Source organism: Anopheles coluzzii, chromosome 3 (assembly GCF_943734685.1).
Source record: "Anopheles coluzzii chromosome 3, AcolN3, whole genome shotgun sequence".
Taxonomy (NCBI): domain Eukaryota; kingdom Metazoa; phylum Arthropoda; class Insecta; order Diptera; family Culicidae; genus Anopheles; species Anopheles coluzzii.
The window spans coordinates 17692255-17706971 of NC_064671.1; the positions used below are offsets into that span (position 1 = coordinate 17692255).

Here is a 14717-nt window from a genome sequence, read left to right on the forward strand (position 1 = left end):
TTTTTCGCAAAACAATGAGCATGTGATAAGAGACGTTCCACACGAAGTCCTCCTGCCAGTGCCGGGCTTCATTCACAACGGGCCACATTTCACTTGACTTATGCGCTAACTTACAAATTGCAGCACGCGACATTTACGTAACCCCACAGCGCCCACACGGTAGAAGATGTGCCTTTTCCCTTTCTTTACATCGAGTTTTTCTTTTCTTATTTCTTGGTTTTGTCAAAGACCGAAACATGCGATCTTATTACGTGTAATCGTGCTCCATAAAGAAACTGCGCGCGGTACAAAGCGACCGGCTTCGCAGCAGATTCCGAAATCTGCTCCTCCCGGTCATTATCAAGCTACTTTAGCTCATTGCCATAAGGGTAAGCCCGTGGTAGAGCGAGCTTTCGAGCGTGCCGGCACACCGTATTCCGATTTCAGGCGGCGGTAAGATCAGCTTGCAAGCAGAAATTCACTTCGACACACACACGCGCACGTACACAAAAAGGCGCAAGAATACATCCTTGCAACCTCTCTCTTTTGTGCCATTCACAGGCAAGGGGTTTGGCCCTTTCTTTTCAGCCTCTGTCTTGCTTGCACGGTACATTCCTTGCCCGCACTTCCTTAAAGAGCAAACCGAGCAAAGCGCAAGCACCCGTGAACGTAAGACCCGCCGGGCCTGTCCTCAAATTAAGGAAGTTTAATTTATAAAGCTTATTTAGAGGGTTTATACTTTTATCTTGTTTATCAAGTTAAGCAACCGTGCGCGGCACAGCCATCCAAGCGTACGGAACGACACACACACACACACACACAGGGCCAAACGGCAAATGCTACCTTCCTCCAGCTTCCTAGGAATTGCCGACCATCAGAGGATCAGAGAGCTTTTTCGCCGGTTTGTGGAAGTGGTTTTAGAAGCGGGATTTGCTGCACGAAGTACCAAGCATAGCAGCAACAACAAAAAAAAAGAGGAACACAACGATCAACAGCGCGAATACACTAACGAAGTAATCCTTCGATTGTCCCTCTTGCCGGGTCAAATGGTCGGTCGTTTGGAAAATACCTTCCTGCAATTGCACAAACTATTTCTCATCGTTTCAAAGTGTAATAAAAAATCACACTGCACAACTCTGTGCTGCAGCAGATGCAGCGCGAACGGCAGCACCATAAAACTCTTGTAGTGGCATCGCATTTGGTCGCTCCAGCGACACGTTCCGCTTTCAATTATAAGTTTCGCCTCGTTGTAACGGTCGAGTACGCTCGCTCAACAAGGGCAGGTGTGCGGTGTGGTAATCCGTGTCGTTTTAGTTTACGTCCCGTGAGATGCAGCTGGTCAGCCTGTACAACGGCACGTAAGCCTCAGCTCCCAGGACAATGATTGATTGATTTCAAGTCAAGTTTAACTCCGAGGGGCCAACTACAATCTTGGCAAAAGGTGTCTGTATTATGGTAAGAACGATGTTGTTAGGAAGCTTGCTTTTTATAGGAAGCTATTGTATAGCTATCACTGCAAAAGTTTTGTTATAATTTCAGCACAATAAGCTGAATAGCTGATCCAGGCTCTCTGTGAAATAGCAAAATTTTGATTTCTATTCTCTACCTAAATTCAATTGAATACCCTGTGCATGTCTATCAGCCTATTTAAAATAAATCACCTGGCACGAGTTCTGCACGATACATGTTAATCAATCATTGAAGGTACTTGCTTCTTCTTCTATTTGGAAACGTCCTACGCGGACATACCGGCCTATACAGGCTTTCCAGACTTTATTCATTACCACGTAGCCGGATAGTCCAATCCTTGCTACAGGGGGACGGTCCATTCTAGGCTTGAATCCATGACGGACATGTTATTGAGTCGTTCGAGTTGAAGACTGTACCACAGGATCGCCGAAGGTATTTGCTATATAGTAGATATTTGTGGTTTTTCATGCTGAATGGTTTGAAATTATCCACCATCGAATGGATGGTTCTTTGTAATGTAACCACGACTTTCTTCAAACACAATGAGGGGAAAGTCATCGTTTTACCGATGTGGACCGAATTGAAAACTTGTAGAAACGGACTGGTCCGGAAGGGCGATTGATTGTCAAGGTGATCTTAGACATCTATTAAAGACTACCCTTACTGGAAGTGTTGAAGCAAAAAGGCCTTACTATGGGCAAGAATCATGCCCATGAATGAATGGTTCTGGGTTGTTTGTTTGTTCCTAGTGTATTTTATTGTTTTTATTTATTAAGTTCCGTTCATCTTTTGGTGACAAGAATAATAGTTCTGTATTGATTGTATGTTCCGTTTCTAGGTTCTGTTTCGAAGATATGCTACTCAACATAACAACTTACTTTTAATGCTGTGAGCTTAAACACATTCAATTCATTTCATTTTACTAAGTTTTGCCCTATTCTTAAATCATCTTAGATATACCATATACCTTAACAATGCTTGTAAAACAATTCGAGCATTACCCCATTAATATTAACAAATTAAAGATACTACTTTTTCATGCAGCTTCTCATTATAAAACTCGCCACTTACGTTGACATTTTTTCGCAGCAAATAATTCAAAAACTCAAACAGAGTTTGAAACAGTTTTGTGAGCCCTGTAGTCTATCTACCCTATGCCAAACATACAGACAAATTAAAACCTTTTTTCCCTTACATTTAACGGTCTCTATCTACTTAACACTTCCCTAAGCCACTTATCGTAAGTATGGGAGTGACATAAATACCCATCGCACTTGAACGATTTGTTTTCTTCCTCCCTTCCTGTATCGTTCCATCCGCACAGTATATCGCTCGCATGGTTTCGCATGGAATAAAATCCCTTCAAACACGCAAATAGGCTCCATTCCAAAGCCTAGCAGTCGTGACGGGAATTGCAATCAGATACCGGTTCCACTGTCGCAAGAAATGCCCTCGCTGGAAATGCGAAACACAGCAGGCAAACAAGCAACAACGCTTCATAGATATCCTTGCGATCCAGGTCCCTCTTTTTCTCCTTTAGCGCCATCCGACCCGACCGTCACACATGCAATCGATACAAGTTGCAGGAAACTTTCGACCGGAAGCATTCTCCGCAAACGAATTTCCGCAAAAGCTTTTCAACCCCTTACACGGGCAAAACTACAGCCATACTCACTAGGGGGAGCTTCCCGTTTTCGCAGACATAGGACGACTATATACACTCACACCCTCATACACCCACACACTCACAGTGCACAAGACAAATAAACATACTGTTTGGAGGAATTTTCGCACTCAATTACCGACAACTTTCTCCTCGATATTTGTTTGCCACTTCGTCGGTGGAGGACACACAACATGCAATCGCTGCTAAGGAAAAGGAAGCAAAGGCACGGCGGGAACGGAAAGAGGGGATAGACAGAGGAAAAAGGGTGAAAATTCTACCGAAAAATGGCGCTACCAGATTTGGCCACAGAATGAACGGTATGATTTTTCACTCCGCACGCAAGTGTGCTGTGGCACGTTTGGCAAATGTTTATGCTTTCTCTTCACTCCCACCCTCTTGGTGTTGTGTGTTTGGTCTCGGAAAAGCGGTGAGAAGGGGGGTGTGAGAGCGTTGCTGTGCTTTCGTTTCGTTTTAAAAGGCTCGCCGAGATGCAACCGTCGTGGTACGGTGGTGTGAGATGGTATGAAAAACTTTGGCGTCTAATATGCATTGAGCTTCCATTTCCAAGTGAAAGGATACGGTTCCTTCGTGCGATCGTCTGTGGGATGAGGTGGCGGTGCTTTCGCAAAAGAGCAACAAGGGGCAAACCTAGTCTGGGGTGCGTCGGCGGTGTTGAAGCTGAAACGACTGCACCGGCTCCGTATTTCCCACACAATCGGCGTTCGGTTTGGTTTTCGTTTGGCCAGACACGCAAACTCCCAATGCTTCGCAGTTCGATCGCGCAAAGCCCTGGGTGCTTGGCATGAAGTTGTGTGGTGTGTGTGTTGCTGCAGGTCCCATATAGGCAACAACATATCAATGTTCCGTTAACTAATGGGATTTTGTTCCAAGAAACTTGACAGAATTATAGGTGTTTGTGGTAAGGGCAATGATACCATATCTCTGTAGCGCATCAGGCTATTACTTCGATTGCAACTGCACTGTCTCATTTCATCTAGCAACTTTAAAAAAAACCCTTCTCAGTTGTTTTAGCAAGGATGTTTAATTACTACAATTGCTCATACAATTATTCAACAGCCTAATTCAAATAACAAAACTACTTATTTATACAATTATTTCAATAAATAGGGCAACTATAAAGGAAACTTTGCTGGAAAACTCAATGTTAGTTCGAACAATACACAACAGCAGAATTGCTTGGTAAAATTCCAATAACAGTTATTGTTTTTTTTCTAATTCACGTTTACATTTTAAACTACGAAAAGCTTTTAAAAACCAATTTTATTCTTTATTTATTTATTTTTAATTATTTATTTATCGATATCTTTATTTATGTATTCAATTATGTTTGTTTTATTTTATTTTATTTATTCCTTTAGAAAGGAACGTCCAGTTCAAATTGACAATAAAATCTTTTTTATTATTTTTATGTTGGAGGAACAGTCCAAAAAGGCCTCAATCTGTATGATCTTTAAGAACAAATATAATTATTGTATGCCTTGCATGTCCACTAGCAGTGCCACTTTTTGTTGAACAGATATTCGCAAAAGTTATATTAATTTATTGATTTACTTATTAAATCTTATTGATTTTATGTACTTCCACGTTCAGTGCTGTATCAATTATATGTAAACTTATGTTAAGTTATTTGATACCATTTTAAAAATATATTGCTATTCTATTTTCACCGATTACCTCTCCCATTTCTTCAATCAAATAGAAAATCTGTCTCAAACTAATTAAGCATCAAGCGGCGTAGGAAAAAAACCAAAACCACACCAACTGATTTTTTTCTCACCCTTCAGCCAACCACACCACACCGAATACACAGCACTCGTCCCTCGATGGTGTTGTTAAATTTTTATGAGAAAACTTATCCCTTTTCATTATCGAGCCCAAATCGCAGTCGCAGAAAGAAAGCCGTAGGAGCTGGTAAATTTGCATTCCGTGAGAAAACTCGCAAACTCGCACCCCTCGAGCACATACCGACCGATCAGGCAGTGGAAACATAATATACTGCAAAGAAATATTTAAATATCGAAAGAATCGAGTGTCGGTTCAGCACTCTCAGCAGGGTGTTACTCAATAATGCTGTACCATTTGCCTGGCAGGTGCGTGTGCTCGCTCAGATCGCTCAGTAATCTAGCGAGGTATCTTATTAAGGTGCCGTGGAACGGCAATGCATTGCCCCAAACCAACTCGAGACGATGAAAAGCTACGGCATCCTGCTGAGTAGCTTTTCCTTCCACAGATTGAAAACTGGCATTCGGGTGTTAAGCAGGGGGCGAACAGAAACACACGAACCACACCAAAAGGGCAAAAGCAAAATCGTGTATAATGTGCTGGCAGCCCTGTCTGCCACCTGTCTGCTGCCGTCAAACGACCTGAATGCAACCAAACCACCGGAACTGGGATAGAGGGCAAAATGCACATTCGCGGGTGGTAATTCTATCTTTTTCGGGTTGGGTTTTTGGTCGTCTCTCCGACGAAGAGGGCAATGTGCAATGATCTTCCTCTTTTTCTTTTACTTGTACATATCCCACAAACACCTTCTTATGCAGTGTGGTGCATGCACTCCCGTTACTCCCGTGTCTCAAATATTTTTAAGAGAAAAGTTTAAATTGAATTACTTAGAAAATTGACGCTGAAAACTTTCCACCTTCCTTTTCGCTCCTACCGTTCCATCCCCATTGTGGGAAGGGTTTTCCGGATTCGGTTGTAGTTTCACCCCAACATGAAGGCAGGCAGCAAACAGTTGCTACCAGCGCGGGCAAGCGAAGAAAGCTACATAATCAAGCGCTACCGCCAGGGTACCGAGTTGAGCTAAATGGGGTTGAGCGAGATGGAGCGAGACGCAAAGGAAAAAAGCAGCAGCTTCATTTTTTTGCCAATTTTTATAGCTCTTGTGCAACGATCCTCACGAGCAGTGTGAGCAGCGCAGCGTGCGGTAAGAAGCGAGCCAGAAACTTTCGAAATAATCTATTACCGCGCAGAATGTGCTCGATTGCACATCTTCAGCTATTCGGGCCGGGAGTTGCAGTTTCGATGTGTACCACTTGGTGGCTAAATAAATACCGCCACAAAACTATTGCAACTATCCGCCGTTAAGGTCGGAGACCGGTTCCGAAGCAATGGAATTGGAGTTGGAAAATATATATTTATTTCTATAAAATCCAACTGAAGCCATGAATCTGGCTGATATAATTACACACAAACACCTCACCCACCCTTCAGTAGCATCTTGCACGAATCTGCTTGGGATGCGGGTCCGTAACAACAGTACCGGAACCAAATTACTGGTCCGTGTTTTGTTTTTTTCTCTCTGAACCTCTGAATCTGAACCTTAGCTTCCAGTTTAATTTATCACGTCTTAATCCCGGATTGTGTGGCTGTCCTGAGCTTTCCCGCACCCGAAAACCACACACACACACACAGCTAGAAAAGCTCCATCCCAAATACCGAATTGACCTCCGTACCGACATACCAGAGCGTTCGGCATTAATCATCTCGTTGAACAGTGCTCGAGGGTTAAGCTTGAATCGGGACCGGAAAAAGGAATGAAAAGAATTGTTTCTCAATTGTGCATCGTCCACTGCCCGATGCCAATACCAAAGCCCTACTCGATAAAAATTCTTTTTGGTACGGATCACCACCACCAACGTAAAAAGCGAATTTGTCCCTTGCAATGATACTACTCGATGCCTCGCATTTCCGTTTCCGTCACTCGCCCAAAGTACAGTGTCTCTTTTATTTGTGTTTACCCTTATAAGACACATCGGACAGAAAGGAAAACATAAAACGAAACCACCAAACTATCCCTTTTATCCTTTGCCTTCGACGGTGTACTGCTGGGGCTCACTAACTCCGAACGGATTTGTTCCGTACGGATCGCCAGTACACAAATCGTTTCAATTTTGCAGCCCGTACAAAGAAACGAGGCCTTCTTTCTTGCTTGCCAGCAGCTTCAAACGGCAAGCGGGAAGAACGTGTAGAATGTGGGACAGCAACTACACGGCAAACAAATCCCCGGGTTAAATTCTAAAAGCTTTGGAAACGGTTTGGCGAGTGGAGAAAATCTGGAACAATAAAAACAAAACCTAAACGGTGAATCGTACATCCTTTGGGAGTTAGGAACGCAACGGATGCATTGGTGAAGCATAGTCGCTCTTTCAAGGTAACATATTAAGGAAGATAAAATGGATACAATAAAGCGACATGCAAGCGTAACATAAAAATAAATAAATAAAATAAAGAGTAAAATTTAAAAAAAACCCTAAACCAAAACAGTTTACTTGATTGATCAGTTTTTCATAACATTTTAATTTTCAGTTAATTTAAAGTTGATAAAACTAATGGAAATGTTTTATTTAGTTTTGTTTTATAGTTCTGCTTTGAATATTTTCTTAAACTTATTTATTATTTGAAAAAAATAACATTTTCATATCATTTAAATATCTTATATCCATGTCATAGCATTTGTCTTTACGTATCATGAAGTCTTAAACATATTTATTGAAAAGTTTTGTCATTTTTGTCTATCTTTTGATCAATTTTATTGCAACGTTTAGGACGCCAGACTACTGTTTTGACAACAGTTTTGAACCAAAAGTAGTGTATGCATTATTTTTCTTTAAATAAATAGAAACTTATAAAATATTCCCCATCTGCTGCTCATTTCATGGAAGAATAAGCTTCATTAAATGCAGTTTTGATATTTCTATTTGTCATAGTTTCTTCATTCTTCAATATTTATTTTTTACTTAAAATTCATCGGCATTAATCCTTCTCTCCACACGTACACATGCTTTAAAACTATCAGACCACATTCGGCTACAGTCACGTACCAAACGTCGCCCAAAATAAAGCTCCCAACACAATGCACAATCCGTGAGCAACGGGAAAATGGTGCCAAAGCTCGCCTCATCCTAACCACGCTAGAGTATGTGTGTGTGTGTGTTGTTTCATTTGTCCTAAGATTGCTTAGATTTCGACTTACGATTAGCGGGAACAAACAAGAGAAAACCCAACGAGCCACAAGCATGCAGGCACGTCGAGATTTCTACCCCGCTCTTCAATGCCGATGCATCCACGAACAACGCCAAGCCGTTCCATAAATTGTTCTGCAGATCAACCTTTAGACCTTAGGGACAACATGCCAAGAACAGGGATGAAAAGAACGGGTTGCAAAGAAAGTTCAATCCTTGGTCTAAAGAAGAGTCCCATCCTTATCCTCTGCACCTGCAATACCTTTGCCATTTGCCCCCACTCCTACAAGTTGAACCATTTTTGGGGGCCAAATTTGACCCATGATGTTGGTCAGGATCGGTAAGGCTTAAGCTGTGTTGGTATGATACCCGGTGCTGCTACCACCCCATTCGTCCGTAACCGAAACGCCAACGAGCAAACGAGGAACACTGCAATCTCTCTCAAAAGTGGCCATCCAAGTGTACCGGCCTCGGTATACAGGAACAATGAAAGATTAAGGTATTAGGCAGGAATTGGGTCCGCATTTCGTGCCACGCCGTATCAGTACAACAATGAGTGGAAAGTTCAGGATTACATCCCTAACATTACAGTTTATCGATTCCGTTCGTAGCTTGTTCCTTACTAATGCGATGGGTTTGTGTAGTTGTCTGTCCCGTAGTGTTCTAAACTAACGGATAGTACAAGAAAACGACCATCTGACGGAGCTTCCTATTCCTCCAGCCACACGTGATTCCTTCTTCGGTGTGCAGAACACGTGTGCAAAACTTGTAAAATGCTACTGTGCACTAAAGTGTCACCTGTGCGCCCAGTCTTTACCGAGTAAGTGAGAGGGAAAGATGAATACAAAACTTGACAACAAGCTCTCGCTCGTAAACAGTGTAAGTTTGCAAATTCCTGAATTGCACAACTAATTGGCACTAACACGGGCACCCGATACTTGGAGCGTGAAAACGTCTTCTCATCTACCACTTCTACTTGCAAGTCGCGGTTGAATAGGGTCGACGCTGCACGTACGACGTTGCAGTGTAATTGTAAAAGGTTTTGAGCTAAGGTTAAATTTAAGTTCTTTGAGCAAACGCATATCTGATATTGAAAAACATTGAGTTCATTTCATTGTTGAACCCCCAATGCATAGGTCCTGTGCGGAAGATGTCTGTGATAGGTTTTTTAAAGCGTTGATTTTATAAGTATTGCGAACAGCACAAGTCAAATGATAAATATGCAAATAAGTATATGTTATCGTATTAATTGTACAAAAGATATACGAATAACCATTTATGAATTAAAGTATAAGAAATAACACTCCAAATAACTACAATTGTTATAATATGTATAATAACAATCTTATAACAGTAGCAATAACAATCTTATTACCATAACAAAAAAGGAAATTACATCCATAAAGCAGCTCTATCATTGAAACATTTGTATCATAAAACTACAGAAGTTAAAATTTGTTTTAGAGACATTAAAATCAATTTACATAAACGTAAGCAGTAAAATTAATTAACAAGATATGTTTCAAATCAAAGAAGATGAAAACTTACTAATCCCAATTACTTTTGTAAATTTCTATGAGCAAATATTTGCGCAAACCACTCGATTATAGTATAGTTTTTTCCAGTTTTATTCTTTTCTTTAAACGTTAATCAAATTACAAACTATAATTAACTTTCATCAGTCAACATTTCCCATCAAATAACACTGCTAACATTACACACTGAACGTCAATTTCGGTCACAGGAATACCGCAAATGAATGGAAAAGAGTTTAAAAACTGAACAGCAAAGCAGAACAAATAGTACAGAACACTCGAAAGCATGAGGAAAGGGGGAAAAAATACCTTCACATTCACACTGGACCGGATGGATGATGGTGCTAAAATTCGATAAAATCACACAAAACCCGGAGCTTCCGGTGGTGTGGATGTATGTCTCCCTTTTTTACCAACGAACGCAACAGATTTTCTGCGACCTGCCAGCGCCAAAGTGCCGCCGGAGTTTGGAACCAAACTCAATTAACACACTTCACATCATGTCGCGACCATTTGTCGTTGTCTGGCTGGATTGTGTCTTTCGTTGTCGTTTGTTTGTTTTTTCGTCCCAAGTTGCTGAGAGAACCGATCTGTGGACAAATACCAAGGTTCAATCGAAAAACACACATACACACACACACATGGTCATTGATTGTTTCCTCCCAGTGATACTAGTCAGACTGCTGAGTAATGGTTACACACACACAAACAGATACACTGAATCACGGTCCCCTTTAGCCATTGCAAAACATTAGAAACGATGGATTTGCAAACGAACAAATCCGGGATCAGGGATCCATAACAACAGTATTTCAGTGAAATCCGTTCTTGTGTTGTGGAAAAAAACCCCACTCTCACCGTGGTTCCCACTCACTGCACCAATATGAAGGTTCCGACAACGGGCCAATATGTTACGAAGGACCAGCTACCAGCATTCTCAGCTGCTCGTCCCGACTCGTATCTACCTGAGAGTGGAATCCTTGCCCGAGGCGCTGGGTTTAGAATTCCGGAACATGCCATATGTAGCACTAAACTACTATCGTGCGTTTGCATTGCAGATAGGGGGAACCAATTTGCCGTACTAGTGACCCCATGATATCCATTCATGCAAACGCAACCCAACGGACCGACCGGTGCCGCACCGTTGGATAACATCAAACCCGAAGATGTACAAATTGTCAATAAGTAAATAGAAATATCGGATGGGTTTCGGATTACTCTGCACGTTACGGGTGAGTAGGTTTTTTTCGCTAGTTATTGGCTTCCGGGTATTTAATTTGCCTATAAATTTTTTTCGTTTTTTGAATTTTTAATGACTTCTCCATCATTTTGCATTGAAAAGGAAATTAAGATGCTTTTTTTGTATTTTTTTTTTAATTTACGAAAAATCTACTCTCTGGCTTCGTTTTGTGTTTGATATAAATGAAGTTATACATTCTGAATAGTTAAGTTCGTATTAGATTTGTTATTTAATTAGTATTAAATTTACAAATTATCTTTACTGCTTTCAGTATTCTTCCACTTTTCACTGGTTACATTAAATTTAAAACACGGCGGTGTATTTCACAACAAAACATTGCATTACGCATTTTCTTATCTTTATTACTCTAATTCGATTCAAATGAATCTATATATTTCTAGCTCCGCACTGGTTGTTTATTTAACTGCACGATTATATATACTATTGTTCATTTTCGTAGTTCTATCGAAAGTCTTGCATTTACAAATATAGCGTTGATGTGCGCTGTAAATTTACTTGCAAAGGATGAGTATATTCGGGTTTCGAGATATATGATGGAATTTCCTATTTATCTTTATTTCCTCTATTTATTTTTTATTTGAATTGATACTACAGTGGAACCCCTCATAACGAGTTTAATCCGTTCCAATGACTCTCTCGTTATGCGAAAAACTCGTTATGCGGGAGGCTCTTTTGCATACAATTTGTATGAAAAGTGAAATAATTGGTTCCAGCTGAAGAAAAGTGCCGATATTTAAGAACTATATGCATCACAACCATACGGAACACCTGCAAGTGGCCACAGTAATGCATTGATCAATTCTTAGAATCGAAATTCTCGCCTTCTTGAAAATTAGATCAAGAATGCATGCAAGAACATACCTATCAATTCACCTCAAACATGTGAAACACACGCTTCTTAGGGAGGTACACTACACACTAAAATCCATGTCCTGCCGTCTTCCTAGGCCGAAGCCGAAGAGAGTATCCAATATTGTCAAATAAGAAGGAATGCGAGATTTTACTCGTTAAGAGGGGTATTCGTAGAGCATTTAGATTTGTTCGTTATGCGAAAAATTCATTATAAGGGGTATTCGTTATGAGGAGTTCCACTGTATTACGGTGTCGGTTATATTTTCATTTTTTTTATAATTTATGACTTAAAGTATCTATTAGACGATGAAAATTTAAATATTACTAGCAGCTCATTTGTTCATTCCGGCTAAGTAATCTTTTCGATAAATTTGAGTAGTTTCTATCGTAATTCATAGATAGACAGAGTTCATTGCACTTCTATGTCCATTCGTACGATATATTCACAAAGGTGTAGATTTTACAACAGTTTACCTTTCGTATCGGTTGCCCAACACACATGTGATTTGTGTCTTTGCATACCGATTATATGAACACAAATTACGGGCAATTGTAGTTTGAAATCATATTAATTTCATTTATTTTGGCTTAGGAAGATTACATTCCGTTTCCAACGATAAAAATTCTTTATTTTAATCGGGAAAAGGAAAAACATTCTTTTAATACAGTAATTAATAATTAAGTATCGAACAGATCAAAGCAACAAAGCAACTAAGACCAAAATATCACCAAAGCAACTAAAAACTCATACTTTTAAATTTACAACAAAACCTAACGCAAACGATTGATGTTCTTCCAGCATACTAAACTGTCATGTTTACTCATTTTTCACATTAAATATAACTAAGCCTCCCATATGTAATCCATCTAAACGGTGTTTTGATTACCCAAAACCACAAAATACTGATCCCTATTCAAACCCCTGCTACAATCTATACCGACATGCTCCACCGACAAGCGCCATCAAGTACGATAAATCCAACCAAAAAGAAAAATAAAAAACACACACCGATCATTTACACTTCCGTCACATCATAAACGCCGGTGTGCCGCACAATTTCAACAACAGTCTGCTGCAACGACAACAACAAAAAGTTCATTACCTTAATCGACATTCCTTTCAGGATTTTTGTACTCGTACACGCCCGGTGAACCTTCCCACAATTTCAACCAAAACCCCACACGGTCACGATTAGGCGCCAGCTGGCTGCGAACATGTCGCCCGACACCAAATCCAGGAACAATCGACTTTAATTTGTCCCCGAGAAAATAAGAAACTTTCGCACCGCGCACCGGGTGGCAAACGTACGGAGGCAAAGTCAACCTCCCACCTAATAAAAGCAACAACAAAGACAGCCAGAGGAATAAAAAATACACTTCAACCATGTGGTGAACCATCTTTTTTTTCTCCCTTTTCATCCAGTGCAAAATAAAGCACAACAGCAAAAAAACGCTAAACACTAACAGCTACAACTCCAACACCAACCAGAACCTGCGTCAACATATGTTGCAAATTATGTTAAAATATACACATCCCATTAAGATTGTTATCGTTGATAAACTCTTCCCTTCGGGCATGGTTGTGTCAGCGGGACGCACCGAAAAAGCGAAAACCGTTGGCACTGAAAATCTTTCTTCCCCCAAAAGGCTTCCTTTTCCCCTCTCTCTCTCTCTCTCTCTCTCTCTGGCATACAGCCATGGATGCTTACGGCAATAGCGGACCAGACGGGGCGAGACAAACTGTTTTAAACAAAGTTAAGCCGAGAAAAATTGTCTACTTGCAGCATAACTTTGCTCTGCCCTTTTTACCAGTCTCGGCGGATTTTATTTGCGCGATTTTTTTTCTCCCCCAAACGTACTATCTGCGTAACCTTTAAACAACAGTAGGAAAAAGAACACGTACACGGTGTGACAACGGCGAGTAGAAAAAATCTAAACTTTATCACCAAACAACACATGAACGCACATGATGCTGCCCCACTGCTGCTGGTTAACCTTATCACACAGCTCACCCCCTTACACTGTCACTGAAAGATAGAGGCCAACGTAAAACGTTCCATTTTGTTTTCACCCACGCTCGATGGCAATGATTCGACTTGTATTCGCAGCTGTACACACGCACACCCCCACAACCGACGATGATGCGAAAAGCAACGATCAGTTTTTGAGCGTGAGCGCGTACCCGGTGTGTTTTAGTCGCCCCATCTACACAAGTGTCAGGATGGCCGAGCGGTCTAAGGCGCCAGACTCAAGAGATAATCTTGCTCACAAAAGCGGCGTTTCGTCGTTGGGTGTGAGTTCGCGCCTTCACAGGCGGGAGAAAAAGAGAGAGAGAGCGTTCTGGTCCTCTCTGAGGGCGTGGGTTCGAATCCCACTTCTGACAAAGAGTCTTTTTTTATGCAAAATTATTTTATCTTTCTTGCATAATTTAGCAACATTGAAGCACATTTCTGTTAAAAGATAAACAGTTTTTCAGGTTTTATAATAACATGTTCCATTGCAACCACTAGTTGTGATTAGACATGTTTTATCAATATAGTTACATTTATTGATAACAAACAATGAAAAATATGGAAAAACTTAAAATTCTTTATAAACTATGTAGCGTAAAAGTGTTTACTTCATATTTGTATTTGCTTATTAAAACATTAAACTAAAAATATTGTGTATGTTGTGTATGTAAGTCTATCTATTAGTAACAAAGACGATTTGGTTGGGAAAACATGTAATCAATTTTGGGGGGTTGACTGGTTTTAATTTGAAGAGTTAACAGTCAATTTAGCTATTCACAGTGCAAAGTGGCTCTATAAATCTGCTAAGTATTCAAATAAATCATTCCCAACAAGGGTAGCAACCTTTGTACCTCTTACTATAACAAAATGTTAAATATGTTATTAATATGTTCAATATGTTTTTAATACTTTCAACAGCATAACATGTTATAAACAATTAAAAAATAGATTATTTTT

The 14717-nt window shown here is 40.4% G+C and overlaps 1 non-coding gene across 1 annotated transcript; it reads left to right on the top strand.

Annotated features, from left to right (window-relative positions):
• Positions 1 to 13963: 13963 nt before the first annotated feature.
• Positions 13964 to 14131, top strand: Trnal-caa (transfer RNA leucine (anticodon CAA)). The gene is made up of 2 exons: positions 13964 to 14001; positions 14087 to 14131. It is a non-coding gene; the product is annotated as a tRNA-Leu (tRNA).
• The last annotated feature ends 586 nt before the right edge of the window (positions 14132 to 14717 follow it).